This window comes from Podarcis cretensis (genome assembly GCF_951804945.1).
Source record: "Podarcis cretensis genome assembly, chromosome: 2".
NCBI classification, from domain to species: Eukaryota; Metazoa; Chordata; class Lepidosauria; order Squamata; family Lacertidae; genus Podarcis; species Podarcis cretensis.
Genome location: NC_137171.1, coordinates 126,603,431 through 126,618,825, shown reverse-complemented (window position 1 = coordinate 126,618,825; position 15,395 = coordinate 126,603,431). Strand labels below are relative to the sequence as shown.

Genomic DNA, 15,395 nt, shown 5'->3' with positions numbered 1-15,395 from the left:
TTTTGCAGAGTCTTGCAGAGTATAAACCACTCGGAGAGCAGCTCTGTTGAGTATCTTCCTTTTATTCTATAATTACAACTATGATACAAAACTATATACAGAGCTAAATAGCCTGAGCATAAATCAATGCTACTCTGAGTGCCTGCAGCTGCTCTTAGCAGCAACCTTATCTCTAAACAGGATCTCTAGCACTCACTCTCTCTCTGATACACTGACTGACTCACTCACTGACTCACTCACTCACTGACAGATTTATGTGCTGCTGGAGCTGAATAAGTAGAAAGCAGAACATTGCTCCTCCTCTCTGTAGAATCAGCAGGCTCCTCAGGAGATTCTTGGATATGGGAGGAGTGAAATCTCCTCACCCCCCCCCCCCGAGACACCTGGGCCCAACTCCTTCTCACCTGGTTTCCATTATTCCCACTATATCAGATCTCTTAACTCTGTGGGATTTAAGGGATGGGGAAGATTGTTATGGAAATGGGTGGGGTTCCCGTGTCCCCCCCTCAAGAGCCTGCCTTATTATTAATATTATTACAGTGGTACCTCAGGTTACATACGCTTTAGGTTACAGACTCCGCTCACCCAGGATGAGAACAGAAATTGTGGTCCTGCGGCGCGGCAGCAGCAGGAGGCCCCATTATGTTAAGAACACTTTCCTTTTTATATATATATATAATTTTTTATTAATTTCCACAAAAAAATACATAACACATCTGTCAGAGCCACCCTGGGTCCCAGCTCACAAGAGACCGAAGTCCAGTCCAAGTTATATACAAAAGGTTTTATTGAAGATCGTTGTCGTCATTACATCCAAACTCCGTGGCTCCGCATCTGTTACCCTTAGATGTTAGAAGTCCCCTCTGAGTCCGTCCCTCCCCTGCACCAGTTTAAGAGGCTTGTGCTGCTCCACCTTTTCCTCTCCTTCCTTTTCCGCAGGGTCTTCCTGCCCCCCTGTGTTCCCTCTTTCCGGGACTCCCCAGAGGCTGAGTCTTCTCCTGCCTGCTGCCCCCTCCTTCGTGCTTTAGCACCAGGCTCCTCCCCAGAGCTCTCCCCACTTCCGCGCGCCTCCACATTTGAACTAGGCGCGCGTACGTTGCTCCTGACCTTCCTTTCAACAGCCACACTGCTCCCGGTACTGCTTTCCGCCCCTTCCGGCAGGACGTCTTGCCCCGATCTCCTTCCCCCCTCTGCTCCTTGTTCTGTTCCTCCCGACACACTGGTAACTCCACCCTCTTCACTCCGTTCCGGTGGAGAAGCAGGTCTCGATCTCCAACTCCCACTGGCGGTTCCCCCTACGTTCCCCTGCTCCTGACTGCTTCCCCCTTGGGCTCCCCTTGGCTTGACCAGGGGGGCTCCCTCTTGGGAATCCTCCGATTCACTGGACGGACTCATGGACCATCTCGGGTCATTGTCGTCCTCTTCCTCGTCAGGCTGGAATCCTTCTCCCTCACTCTCGGTCTCCTCCCTCCTCTGCGCCTCTCTCCCTGAACCCCTGACATCCATCCCCCCCTCGAAGCCCCCCCTTCCCCCCTCCCCCCCATCGGGTGCGGGTTGTGGGAACTGCAGCTCCTCGGAGGTAGGTGCAGGATACAGTTCGGCTACGTCCATGACCTCTGCTGGCAGCTCGGTGTACGTGTGTTCGAATTCGGGTCCTTCACCCAAAATGTTCGCAGTTCCCTCTTCCATTGCTACTTCGTCTGGTGCTGCCAGCCAAGGCCCCTTCAGCCATTTCTTGCGCCAGGCTTCCTCTGGGTGCTCCTCCCACCAATAAGAGGGCTCTGTGTCCACCCCCGAACACGATCCCCTGGGCGAGTTTGAGTTCGGCGTTCTTTCCTCGGCTGAAGAAAAGCCGTGGAAAGTGCTGCCTGAACATGTGGGGGTAAAGAGCCAGTCATCGAAGTACTCGGCTGGCATGGGTCTATGTGGGAGAAGGGCATGGAACTCGTCCTTTAAAAGAGGTTCGTCTAAAGCGTAGTCCGGCACCCACCCACTGGCACTGACTGGTGCACCCTCTCTGACTAGAAAGTATTCTATTCCCTCTTCCCCCCATCTCGAGTCCAGGATCTCTGTGACCTCGTTGAGTGGTTCGACCCTAGGCGATCCCTCCCTCCTGGGTGACTCTGTGCGTGGCTGCGGTACTGTTTCAGACTCCTGAAACCTGTGCGGGGCCTTGTAGGGAGTGAGCACCGACCTATGAAAAACCGGGTGGACTCTGGAACCTTCGGGGAGGGCCAGTCGAAAAGCCACGGGGTTGATCTTAGCCTCCACCTGGTATGGTCCTAGCTGCCTGTGCCCTAGCTTCTTCTTGGCCAACGACTTGGTTGGTATCGCCTGGGCCGCTAACCACACCCAGTCCCCCACCTGGATGTCCTCTCCCACTCTTCTGCCTTTGTCTGCCTGCACCTTATATGCTTGTTTGGCTAGCTCCAAATGTCTCCGCAGCTCCTCGTGCACCTCTTGTAGTTCTGCAGCGAACTGGTCGGCCTCTTGCGGCTCCCCCTCTCTTGGTGCTACGAACCCCGGGAAGGTCCTGGGATGACGTCCATTGTTCGCGAAGAACGGCGTCACCCCCGTCGACGCATGCTTCGTGTTGTTGTAGGCAAACTCCGCCATCGGTAGGTAGTCCACCCAAGCTGTAGGTCGCTGATTTGCATAGCATCTCAGGTACTGCTGCATGATCGCGTTGACCCTCTCGGCCTGGCCGTTGGTTTGTGGATGTCTTGCCGACGCTAGGTTGATCTTGACGCGCAGGATACCTAGGAGCTTCTGCCAAAAATTGGAAATAAACTGGCGCCCCCTGTCGGACAGGATGGCCCGCGGCAGCCCATGCGCCCGGAACACGTGGTCGATGAAGAGCTTGGCGGTCTGTTCCGCCGTCGCCACCTTCGCGCAGGGAATGAAGTGCGCCATCTTGGTGAACAAGTCCACCACCACCAGTACCGCCGTCTTGCCTCTGGAACTGGGCAGGTCAGTGACGAAGTCCAGCGCCACCCTCTCCCACGGTTGCTGTGGTGTTTCCAGTGGTTCCAGCAAGCCCGCCGGCTTCTGGTGTACTGGCTTGAGTGGTAAAGGGTCTGTGCGTTGCAAAAGCGCTGGGGACTGCTCTACAGATTCGCCTGGCTGAGCCCCAGCAGCTCTGCTTCCAGCCAGGCACTGTCGTTTCCCTGAGGTTGCTCTGCTTGCATCATTTCTGCTGCAACAGTTGCTAAAGCTGCAGTGTGTTTCTGCAGCCTCTGGGGACACTCTTTCGCCATGTGCTGTGCACTGTCGCAAATGTAACACTTCCTGGTCCCTCTAGGAGGCTGTGCCTTTACTGCACCGGAAGCTGGGGCTCTGGCTGTTGCTTGAGCCTTAGCACCACCAAGTTCCATGGGCTCCTCCCCCTGCCTTCCCAGTGGCGAAGGATGTGACTGACTGAACTCCCTGGGGATGAAAGAAGACGTCTTCGCTGGTGGACGCACCTGACGTTCTTCCTCAGTGTGCCAAGGACGTCCTTCGTGCCTTATCCCAATCGCCAAAGCCCTCTGCACAAGCTCCTCCAGGGTCCGGGGTCTGTCTCCCCTGGCAAGTTCATCCTTAATGGGACCGCTGAGCCCCTCCCAGAACAAATCCCTCACAGGTGCACAATCCTTCTCCCAGCTTAGCGCAGTCAGTAAAGCAAAAAATCTGGAATGGTACTGACGCACAGTGGCTTTGCCTTGCCGCAATCCAAAAATTTCCCTGCGTGCAAGATCCACATCTACAGTTGACTGGAAGCAGGCATCCATTGCTTTAATGAATTCATCTGCATCGCGGCGGGCAGGGCCATCTTCACGCCACAAATTGCGCAACCAGTCTCTGGCCGGCCCATGCAAGTGAGAAACAATAAACCCCACTTTCTCCTCCTCATCTTTAAAGTCATGACGAAGCAAGTGCAATGCATACAAAACGTCTGCTCTGAAACTGGGGTAGTGCTTCAGGTTCCCATCGAAGTGAGTGACTAGGTTGCCCCCCCTCCGTCCAAGTCCAATCCCTTGTGATCTGGACCCTGGGAACCCTTCCCTGCTTGCACGTTCCCACCTGGTTTGCAGGTCCTGGCAGCGCTTCTCCATTTCGTCATGCTTCTTCTGAGACGCAAGGACTGCAGCAGTGAGTTCGGAAACTGTAGTTCGCAGAGCTGTCAACTGCTCCTCCGCACTCATGGCTGTCACCGTTCGTGAGCTTTGCAAAAAAAAATTTTTGCGTTCTTTGGAGGGGACTTACTGTCAGAGCCACCCTGGGTCCCAGCTCACAAGAGACCGAAGTCCAGTCCAAGTTATATACAAAAGGTTTTATTGAAGATCGTTGTCGTCATTACATCCAAACTCCGTGGCTCCGCATCTGTTACCCTTAGATGTTAGAAGTCCCCTCTGAGTCCGTCCCTCCCCTGCACCAGTTTAAGAGGCTTGTGCTGCTCCACCTTTTCCTCTCCTTCCTTTTCCGCAGGGTCTTCCTGCCCCCCTGTGTTCCCTCTTTCCGGGACTCCCCAGAGGCTGAGTCTTCTCCTGCCTGCTGCCCCCTCCTTCGTGCTTTAGCACCAGGCTCCTCCCCAGAGCTCTCCCCACTTCCGCGCGCCTCCACATTTGAACTAGGCGCGCGTACGTTGCTCCTGACCTTCCTTTCAACAGCCACACTGCTCCCGGTACTGCTTTCCGCCCCTTCCGGCAGGACGTCTTGCCCCGATCTCCTTCCCCCCTCTGCTCCTTGTTCTGTTCCTCCCGACACACTGGTAACTCCACCCTCTTCACTCCGTTCCGGTGGAGAAGCAGGTCTCGATCTCCAACTCCCACTGGCGGTTCCCCCTACGTTCCCCTGCTCCTGACTGCTTCCCCCTTGGGCTCCCCTTGGCTTGACCAGGGGGGCTCCCTCTTGGGAATCCTCCGATTCACTGGACGGACTCATGGACCATCTCGGGTCATTGTCGTCCTCTTCCTCGTCAGGCTGGAATCCTTCTCCCTCACTCTCGGTCTCCTCCCTCCTCTGCGCCTCTCTCCCTGAACCCCTGACAACATCACATTTCAACTTTAACAAATTTTTCACTTTTGGACTTCCTTCAGCCTCTCTGACAATCATCCAAATTTAATTTTTAAGTACACATTTCTTAAATTCACTATTGCCTTTCGGAAAACCGTTTAAAACCTATTTTTATTTTTTGCAATATTTCTTTGACTTTTACAGAGCTTCTTTAAATGCCACTAACGTTATTTCTCTGTCACTTATACCTTCCCAATAGTCCACCAACTTTCTCCAGTCCTCGATAAACTTTTGGTCTCGTAGATATCTAATCTTTCCTGTCAATTTATCCAGTTCTGCATAGTCCATCAACTTTATTCTCCACTCCTCTAATGTTGGTACTTGTTCTTGTTTCCAATTCTGGGCCAGTAGTATTCTCGCCGCTGTTACTGCATATTGAAAAAGTTTACAATCCTTTCTATTTATTTCATTTCCTATAATTCCTAAAAGAAAAGCCTCTGGTTTCTTAACAAATGTATATTTCAACATTTTCTTCAGTTCATTATAAATCAATTCCCAGAAGCTCTTCACTTTTTTACATTCCCACCACATATGATAGAAAGTACCATCCTTTTCTTTACATTTCCAACATTTCTTACATGTTTTATACATTTTTGCAAGTTTTACCGGTGTAATGTACCATCTATACATCATTTTCATAATATTCTCTTTTAACGCTGTACATGCAGTAAATTTCATATTTTCATTCCATAATTTAATCCAGTCATCCATTTGTATATTATATCCAAAATCCCTGGCCCATTTTATCATAACCGATTTAACTTCCTCATGCCATTCCAGCAAAACTTTATACATTTTAGATAATATCTTAAATTCGTTGTTTATTATTTCTGTTTGAAATTTTGACTCTTTCTCTGCATATCCATATTCTTTGAAGTCCTTCTTAAACATTTCATTTGTTTGTAAATAATGCAACCAATCATATACATGCTCTTTTACCTCTTCATATGGTTTCATTTTCCACCTCCCTCCTTCCTTAACAATTAGCTCTCCATATGTAATCCAATTTTTCCTCATATTAGTTTTTTTAACACTCATAACCTCTAATGGAGACAACCAGTGTGGGGTTTTTGGCTCGAGTAGGTTTTTATACCTATCCCAAACTTCTTTCAGTGATCTTCAGAAAATGTGGTTCTTAAAGCCTAAATGACCTTTCTTCTTTCCAGACCATAAATATGCGTGCCACCCAAATCTATTGTCAAATCCTTCTAAATCTAGCAACTCCGTATTGTCTAATTTTATCCATTCCTTTAACCAGCAGAGACATGATGCTTCATAATATAATTTCAGGTCTGGCAGGGCGAAGCCTCCTCTTTCTTTCGCATCTGTTAATAACTTAAATTGAATTCTTGGCTTCTTACCCTGCCAGATATACCTTGAAATTGTTCTTTGCCATTCCTTAAAAATAGCCGTCCCTCTGATTACTGGAATTGTTTGAAACAAAAATAATAATTTTGGCAGAACGCTCATCTTTATCGTTGAAATCCTTCCCCACATCGATAATTTCATTCGTCCCCACACCTCCAGATCTTTCTTTATTCCATTCCACACTGGTATATAATTATTCTGATATAAGTCAATACTCTTTGGGGTTAACCAAATACCAAGATATTTCACCTTCTTCATTACTTCTATTCCTATTTGCTGTTGCGTTGTCTCTATCATTTCTTGATCCATATTTTTAGCAATTATTTTGGTCTTTCTCTTATTCAATTTAAAACCTGCCACTTGACCGAATCTCTCCACCTCTTCAAGAATATTTTTGGTGCTCTCTAAAGGTTCTTCTAAAGGTTCTTCTAAATTTTTGGTGCTCTCTAAAGGTTCTTCTAAAGTGAGGACGAATGCAAGGCAGACCTTTTAACATCACAGTAATCCAAGTTTATGCACCAACTACTGGTGCGGAAGAAACTGAAATTGACCAATTCTATGAAGACTTACAACACCTTATAGAAGTGACACCAAAGAAGGATGTTCTTCTCATTATAGGAGATTGGAATGCTAAAGTAGGGAACCAAGAGATAAAAGGAACAACTGGCAAGTTTGGCCTTGGAGAGCAAAATGAAGCAGGGCAAAGGCTAATAGAGTTCTGTCAAGAGAACTGAGGAGATTTCACCCCTCCCATATCCAAGAATCTCCTGAGGTCTCTGCTGACTCTACAGAGAGGAGGAGCAATGTACTGCTCTCTACTTAATTAGTCAAGTGAGTGAATCAGTCTGTGTGTGAGTGAGAGAGTCAGTCAGTGTGTCGGAGAGAGTGCAAGAGATCGTATTTAGTGATAAGATTGCTGCTAAGAGCAGCTGCAGGCACTCAGAGTATAGCATTGATTTATGCTTAGAATTTGTAGCTCTGTATATAGTTTTGTATCATAGTTGTAGCTATAGAATAAAAGGAAGATATTTTACAGAGCTGCTCTCCGAGTGGTTTATACTCTGCAAGACTCTGCAAAACGCTGCTGCGCAACGACTGCATTATTGAGACAGTGAATCCGGTGCTCTCAGCTCCAAGCTGTGAGTCCACAGCACTGTCACCTGTTCCTGTGGGAAAGGAGGTCTCTGGCAGTGCTACCCAGCTCGCCTAGCCCAGTCGGGGTTGAGGTGCATGAGTCCAGTTGGTACACTGGCTCAAGGGCGATGCTGACATCGGTTATGGGCCCAGTCGTCTGACCAGTCGTTCCAGTCATCCCAGTCGTCCCAGTCACCAGAGGTGTCTGTTGCTGATCGCTGGACGGCGGAACGGAGGCTGCATGCTGGACTGATTTGTGGTGCCTAGAAGCAGAGCTGTGTTGGAGCAGAGTGCTCAAGCTGCCGCTGTTGCTGCTGCTTGAGGTATGTTGCTGACTGCCAAAGAAAGAAGATAGCATCCCTGTTTGCCTGTTAATTGCGCTCTGAGTGGGGGAGAGAGTGGCTGAAGAAGTCCAAGGCTTTATCTGTGTTTGCACGAGGGAAGTGTCTTGCTCTAAGTAATAGCAGACATGGCCTGTGCACATTCTAGCCAGATGGCTCTATCTTTTCCCCTCCTCACGCCTGAAAACTATGCAGTTTGGCAAGTTAAGATGAAAGCGCTTTTACAGAGGGAAAAGCTATTTCACATGATAGAAGATGACCCTCCAGATAAAGATGATGATGATTGGGCTGAGTGGCATGCTGCAGATATGAAAGCCCGAGGGACAATTGTTTTGAGTGTTTCAGACCACTTGCTGGTAAACTTAGAGGGTCAAGAGACTGCACAAGCTGTTTGGCATAAGTTGAGAGATATGCATCTGAGACAAAATGTTGGTTCCAGTGTGATTTTCTTCAAGAAGCTGTGCAGGTTACAGTTGCAGAAAGGTGGTGATTTGCCTAGCCATCTATCTCAGTTAAAGCGTCTCAGACAGGACCTTGTTCAGCGAGACCTGGCTATTTCAGAGGCTGTGTTTGCAATGCTGATGATAAATAGCCTAGATGAGTCTTATGATGGAGTAGCTGCCCAGATTTCCACAATGCCTGCTGACCGGCTAACAGAAGATTATGTGTCTAGCGTGCTCTTGAATGAGTGGGATCGCAGACAGGCTGTTAGAGAAAGCCGGGACAATGGTGCTGCTAAAAATGTGCTTGAAAATGTGCCTGAGTTTTCAGCAGGGGAAGGTGAAAGTGAAACTGCTGCTGTTAAAGCACTAAAGTTGAAGTGGTGCTTTTCATGTGGAGCACAAGGCCATTTGAGTTTCCAGTGCTGCAAGAAATCTTCAAAGAAGAAGGGAAACTTCAGAGGCAGGGGGGGGAGGAGGACGAAATCCCCAAGCACCTGCTACTTCAAAGGCCTTGATCTCTCGCTGCTCCAATCAACGTGGGCGGAGTTTCTTCGTGATCGACTCTGGCTGTTCCAACCACGTAGCCAAAGATAAGGATCTCTTTGTTCAGCTTGAGAAGCAAGAGGAAGAAATTCATCAAGCAGATGGGACAGTTCTCACGAGTGAGGCTAAGGGAACTGTGTTCTTAAAGAGCCTGAATGCAACAATTAAGAATGTCCTGTATGCGCCTGATATTCAGGACAATTTGTTGAGTGTTTCCCAGCTTGATCATCAGGGTTTTAAGGTGGTGTTTGCTAAATCTCGCTGTGAAATTCGTCAAGATGGCAAGCTCATTCTATATGCAAAATGTGTAAATGGTCTGTATCAATTGCCTTTTATTTCAGGTACAGGTACTGCTGAAGCAACTGAGAAAGAGTGTTGCAATTTGTCTGTTGATAAGAATGAAAAGTTGCATGACCAATGTATTCATTATTACCACCGTGTTTATGGTCATTTGAATTTCCAGGCTGTGGCAAAAATGCCTGATATGGTTCAGGGTATGAAGCTGAAAGAATGTCCCTACCACATGAAATGTGTTTCTTGTGCTGAGAGTAAGGCAAGGCAAGCTCCCAAAGGTACAGAGTCTGGGAGAGAGGCCAAGAAACCATACAAAGTCATTCATGCAGACTTAGTGGGGCCTCTAGCGCCTTCTAGAGGCAATTCAAGGTTTTTCATGGTTTTGATAGACTCCTATTCTAAATATGTTTGGGTCTATTTGCTGCAGAAAAAGTCTGAAGCCTTTACTAAGTTTCGTCAGTTTTGTAAATGGCTCAGGAATGTACATAATGAGAATGTACATTGTTTTTTCACTGACAGGGGTGGAGAGTTTTGTTCAGAAGAGTTTGAGGCTTTTCTTTCTGAACAGGGCATTGAGCATAGGACCGCCACGCCCAGATCGCCCTGGCAGAATGGTTTATGTGAGAGAATAAACCAGACCCTGCAGCAAGGAATCAGAACACTGTTACATGATTCGGGGCTGCCCAATCCTTTTTGGGCCGAAGCTCTTTCGTTTTTCTGTCACGTGTATAACAGGAGGTACCAGTCTGCAGTAAATTGCACCCCACATAAGATGCTTCACGGAAGGAAGCCATGTGTGAAGCACTTTAAAATTTTTGGTTCGGAGGTTTGGGTGCACACCTCGCAGGGTGACAAACTGAGTAAGCGTGGAGAACATGGTATTTTCCTAGGATATGAGAAAGGGTCTTATCGTGTCCTGATCACAGACACGAAAACCATAAGGCTGACCAGGAGCATTGACGACAACCCACAATGGGACAGAGTTGGCATTTTTCAGTGCCATCCCATTTGTGATGATGGTGCAAAAGGGGCAAAGAAAGTTAAGAGGGAGGCAAGTTCTGATGTGATTGATAATTCTGATGCCAATGTAGATCCAGATGATGGCACAGATTATCAGAGCCCAAAAGCCTCAGGTGAGTCTGATGCTGATTCAGACTTAGCAGCTTCATATACTTTAGCTCCCCATTCTCCCAAAGAGGAGGAAGCACCAGAACAAGAGGATCAAGAGTTTTGCGCAGATCTGAGAGAACAACCAAGGGTGTACCACCGAAAAGGTTTTCTGAAGAGTTCGCTAAGGCTGCGGTCACATGCAACTCTGGTGGGGTTTTTAAACCTAGCATGAAATGTGCTGAGAGTAGTGGCACAAAACGCTGCATTTATTTCCTTACCTGACATTTGAAGGATCTGGATTGAAGGAGCAAGCATGTGTTTAAAGTGGTTTGTTCAAATCTGCCTAATTAGTGATGTCAATTTGTATCTGAGAGGAAGAAATGTGTATGAAGATTTTTCTAGAAGCTGCTTATTCATTTGTGTGTTCACAGTGTGTATTTTGTGTAAACTACAGGTTGAGATTTATGTTTTAACTCTTTCCTAATAGACACAGAGTGGTTGTAGTAACTATTAAATGATGTGATAAAGTGTCTTAGATAAGGGGGGAGAGAGATACTTGCAAATATGTTACCAAGGTTGTAAGCAGAGAACAACTTTTGGAGTGTGTCTGTAAATTGCAGTTATGTTAAAGATTCTTGAAATGGTCGGATGAAATGGGGGAGGATGAGGAGATTTCACCCCTCCCATATCCAAGAATCTCCTGAGGTCTCTGCTGACTCTACAGAGAGGAGGAGCAATGTACTGCTCTCTACTTAATTAGTCAAGTGAGAGAATCTGTGAGAGAGAGAGAGTCAGTCAGTGTGTCGGAGAGAGAGTGCAAGAGATCGTGTTTAGTGATAAGATTGCTGCTAAGAGCAGCTGCAGGCACTCAGAGTATAGCATTGATTTATGCTTAGAATTTGTAGCTCTGTATATAGTTTTGTATCATAGTTGTAGCTATAGAATAAAAGGAAGATATTTTACAGAGCTGCTCTCCGAGTGGTTTATACTCTGCAAGACTCTGCAAAACGCTGCTGCGCAACGACTGCATTATTGAGACAGTGAATCCGGTGCTCTCAGCTCCAAGCTGTGAGTCCACAGCACTGTCACCTGTTCCTGTGGGAAAGGAGGTCTCTGGCAGTGCTACCCAGCTCGCCTAGCCCAGTCGGGGTTGAGGTGCATGAGTCCAGTTGGTACACTGGCTCAAGGGCGATGCTGACAAGAACAAGCTGGTCATCACAAACACACTTTTCCAACAACACAAGAGATGACTCTACACGTGGACATCACCAAATGGGCAGCATCGAAATCAGATTGATTATATTCTCTGCAGCCAAAGATGGAGAAGCTCGATACAGTCAGCAAAAACAAGACCTGGAGCTGACTGTGGCTCAGATCATCAGCTTCTTATAGCAAAATTCAAGCTTAAACTGAAGAAAGTAGGAAAAACCAGTGGGCCGGTAAGATACAATCTAAATCAAATCCCTTATGAATACACAGTGGAAGTGAGGAACAGGTTTAAGGATTTAGATCTGCTGGACAGAGTGCCCGGAGAACTATGGATGGAGGCTCGCAACATTATACAGGAGGCAGCAACTAAAACCATCCCAATGAAAAGGAAATGCAAGAAAGCAAAGTGGCTGTCCAACGAGGCCTTACAAATAGCGGGGGAGAGAAGGCAAGCAAAATGCGAGGGAGATAGAGAAAGATACAGGAAATTGAATGCAGATTTCCAAAAAATAGCAAGGAGAGATAAGAAGGCCTTCTTAAATGAGCAATGCAAAGAAATAGAGGAAAACAACAGAATGGGAAGAACCAGAGATCTGTTCAAGAAAATTGGAGATATGAAAGGAACATTTTGTTCAAAGATTACCATAATAAAGGACAAAAGTGGTAAGGACCTAACAGAAGCAGAAGACATCAAGAAGAGGTGGCAAGAATACACAGAGGAATTATACCAGAAAGATATGGATGTCTCATATACCCCAGGTAGTGGGGTTGCTGACCTTGAGCCAGACATCCTGGAGAGTGAAGTCAAATGGGCCTTAGAAAGCACTGCAAATAACAAGGCCAGTGGAAGTGATGGTATTCCAGCAGAACTATTTAAAATTTTAAAAGATGATGCTGTTAAGGTGCTACACTCAATATGCCAGCAAGTTTGGAAAACTCAGCAGTGGCCAGAGGATTGGAGAAGATCAGTCTACATCCCAATCCCAAAGAAGGGCAGTGCCAAAGAATGCTCCAACTACCGCACAATTTCATTCATTTCACACGCTAGCAAGGTTATGCTTAAAATTCTACAAGGAAGGCTCAAGCAGTATGTGGACCGAGAACTCCCAGAAGTGCAAGCTGGATTTAGAAGAGGCAGAGGAACCAGAGACCAAATTGCAAACATGCGCTGGATTATGGAGAAAGCTAGAGAGTTCCAGAAAGACATCTACTTCTGCTTCGTTGACTATGCAAAAGCCTTTGACTGTGTCGACCACAGCAAACTATGGCAAGCTCTTAAAGAAATGGGAGTGCCTGATCACCTCATCTGTCTCCTGAGAAATCTCTATGTGGGACAAGAAGCTACAGTTAGAACTGGATATGGAACAACTGGTTGGTTCAAAATTGGGAAAGGAGTACGACAAGGCTGTATATTGTCTCCCTGCTTATTTAACTTATATGCAGAATTCATCATGCGAAAGGCTGGGCTGAATGAATCCGAAGCCGGAATTAAGATTGCCGGAAGAAATATCAACAACCTCAGATATGCAGATGACACAACCTTGATGGCAGAAAGTGAGGAGGAATTAAAGAACCTTTTATTGAGGGTGAAAGAGGAGAGCGCAAAATATGGTCTGAAGCTCAACATCAAAAAAACGAAGATCATGGCCACTGGTCCCATCACCTCCTGGCAAATAGAAGGGGAAGAAATGGAGGCAGTGAGAGATTTTACTTTCTTGGGCTCCATGATCACTGCAGATGGTGACAGCAGCCACGAAATTAAGAGACGCCTGCTTCTCGGGAGGAAAGCAATGACAAACCTAGACAGCATCTTAAAAAGTAGAGACATCACCTTGCCAACAAAGGTCCGTACAGTAAAAGCTATGGTCTTCCCAGTAGTGATGTATGGAAGTGAGAGCTGGACCATAAAGAAGGCAGATCGCCGAAGAATTGATTCTTTTGAATTATGGTGCTGGAGGAGACTCTTGAGAGTCCCATGGACTGCAAGAAGATCAAACCTCTCCATTCTGAAGGAAATCAGCCCTGAGTGCTCACTGGAAGGGCAGATCGTGAAGCTGAGGCTCCAATACTTTGGCCACCTCATGAGAAGAGAAGACTCCCTGGAAAAGACCCTGATGTTGGGAAAGATGGAGGGCACAAGGAGAAGGGGGCGACAGAGGACGAGATGGTTGGATAGTGTCTTCGAAGCTACAAACATGAGTCTGACCAAACTGCGGGAGGCAGTGGAAGACAGAAGTGCCTGGCGTGCTCTGGTCCATGGGGTCACGAAGAGTCGGACACGACTAAACGACTAAACAACAACAACAACAACAACAACAAAAGGTTCTTCCACCGTTAAAACCAGATCATCGGCAAAGGCTTTAACCTTGTACTCATTCCGGCCTAATTCTACCCCTTTTATTTCCTTATTTTCTCTTATAGTATTTAGAAAGACTTCTAGGACCATGATGAATAACAATGGCGAAAGTGGACACCCTTGTCGCGTACCTTTGGTTATCCCTATTTCTTCTTAACCACCGGAACGAATTGAGTACTTAACCCGAGGTACCACTGTACTACAGTTTCAATTATTGTTATTGTTATTTATTTATTTATTTAATCAATCAATCTATTAGTTGCTTTCTCTTGCCCAGGGCAGCCCAAAGTGACTTACAACCAGTTGTTGTTGTTGTTGTTGTTGTTATGTTCCACGGTGATACTCCAAGGCCTTCTTTGTTGTGTTTCCTGCATTTTGGGGAAAGAGAAAAGGCTGTTCTCCCTGCTTATTTAACTTATATGCAGAATTCATCATGCGAAAGGCAGGGCTGGATGAATCCCAAGCTGGAATTAAGATTGGCGGAAGAAATATTAACAACCTCAGATATGCAGATGACACAACCTTGATGGCAGAAAGTGAGGAGGAATTAAAGAACCTTTTAATGAGGGTGAAAGAGGAGAGTGCAAAATATGGTCTGAAGCTCAACATCAAAAAAACGAAGATCATGGCCACTGGGCCCATCACCTCCTGGCAAATAGAAGGGGAAGAAATGGAGGCAGTGAGAGATTTTACTTTCTTGGGCTCCATGATCACTGCAGATGGTGACAGCAGTCACGAAATTAAAAGACGCCTGCTCCTTGGGAGAAAGGCAATGGCAAACCTAGACAGCGTCTTAAAAAGCAGAGACATCACCTTGCCAACAAAGGTCCGTATAGTTAAAGCCATGGTTTTCCCAGTAGTGATGTATGGAAGTGAGAGCTGGACCATCAAGAAGGCTGATCGCCGAAGAATTGATGCTTTTGAATTATGGTGCTGGAGGAGACTCTTGAGAGTCCCATGGACTGCAAGAAGATCAAACGTATCCATTCTGAAGGAAATCAGCCCTGAGTGCTCACTGGAAGGACAGATCGTGAAGCTGAGGCTCCAATACTTTGGCCACCTCATGAGAAGAGAAGACTCCCTGGAAAAGACCCTGATGTTGGGAAAGATGGAGGGCACAAGGAGAAGGGGACGACAGAGGACAAGATGGTTGGACAGTGTTCTCGAAGCTACAAACATGAGTCTGACCAAACTGCGGGAGGCAGTGGAAGACAGGAGTGCCTGGCGTGCTCTGGTCCATGGGGTCACGAAGAGTCGGACACGACTAAACGACTAAACAACAAAAAAAGTTGTCTAGACATGTATTTAAATAATGAAGGTAACATTTCACAATAGTAAGCATAATATAATATTTAATGTGAATCTGTAGTGTTGCTTCTGAATGAGGATGGACTGAAAGTGAGCTGGTGTTGGTGTTTGGTGGAGGGAGCTGGAAATGTTTGTATCTGGGAATGGAGAGTTGCTCAAAGTGGAGCCAAGACTGGTGGTGTTGCTTTGGAAGCAGAGTTAGATTAATATTATAGGAACAGCAGCATAACTCCC

The 15,395-nt window shown here is 46.7% G+C and overlaps 1 protein-coding gene across 1 annotated transcript in view; it reads left to right on the top strand.

The window, feature by feature from the left end:
• LOC307207685 (uncharacterized protein) overlaps positions 1-15,395 on the top strand; it is a 102,417-nt gene that overhangs the window by 33,353 nt on the left and 53,669 nt on the right. The gene's annotated exons all lie outside the window — the stretch shown is intronic.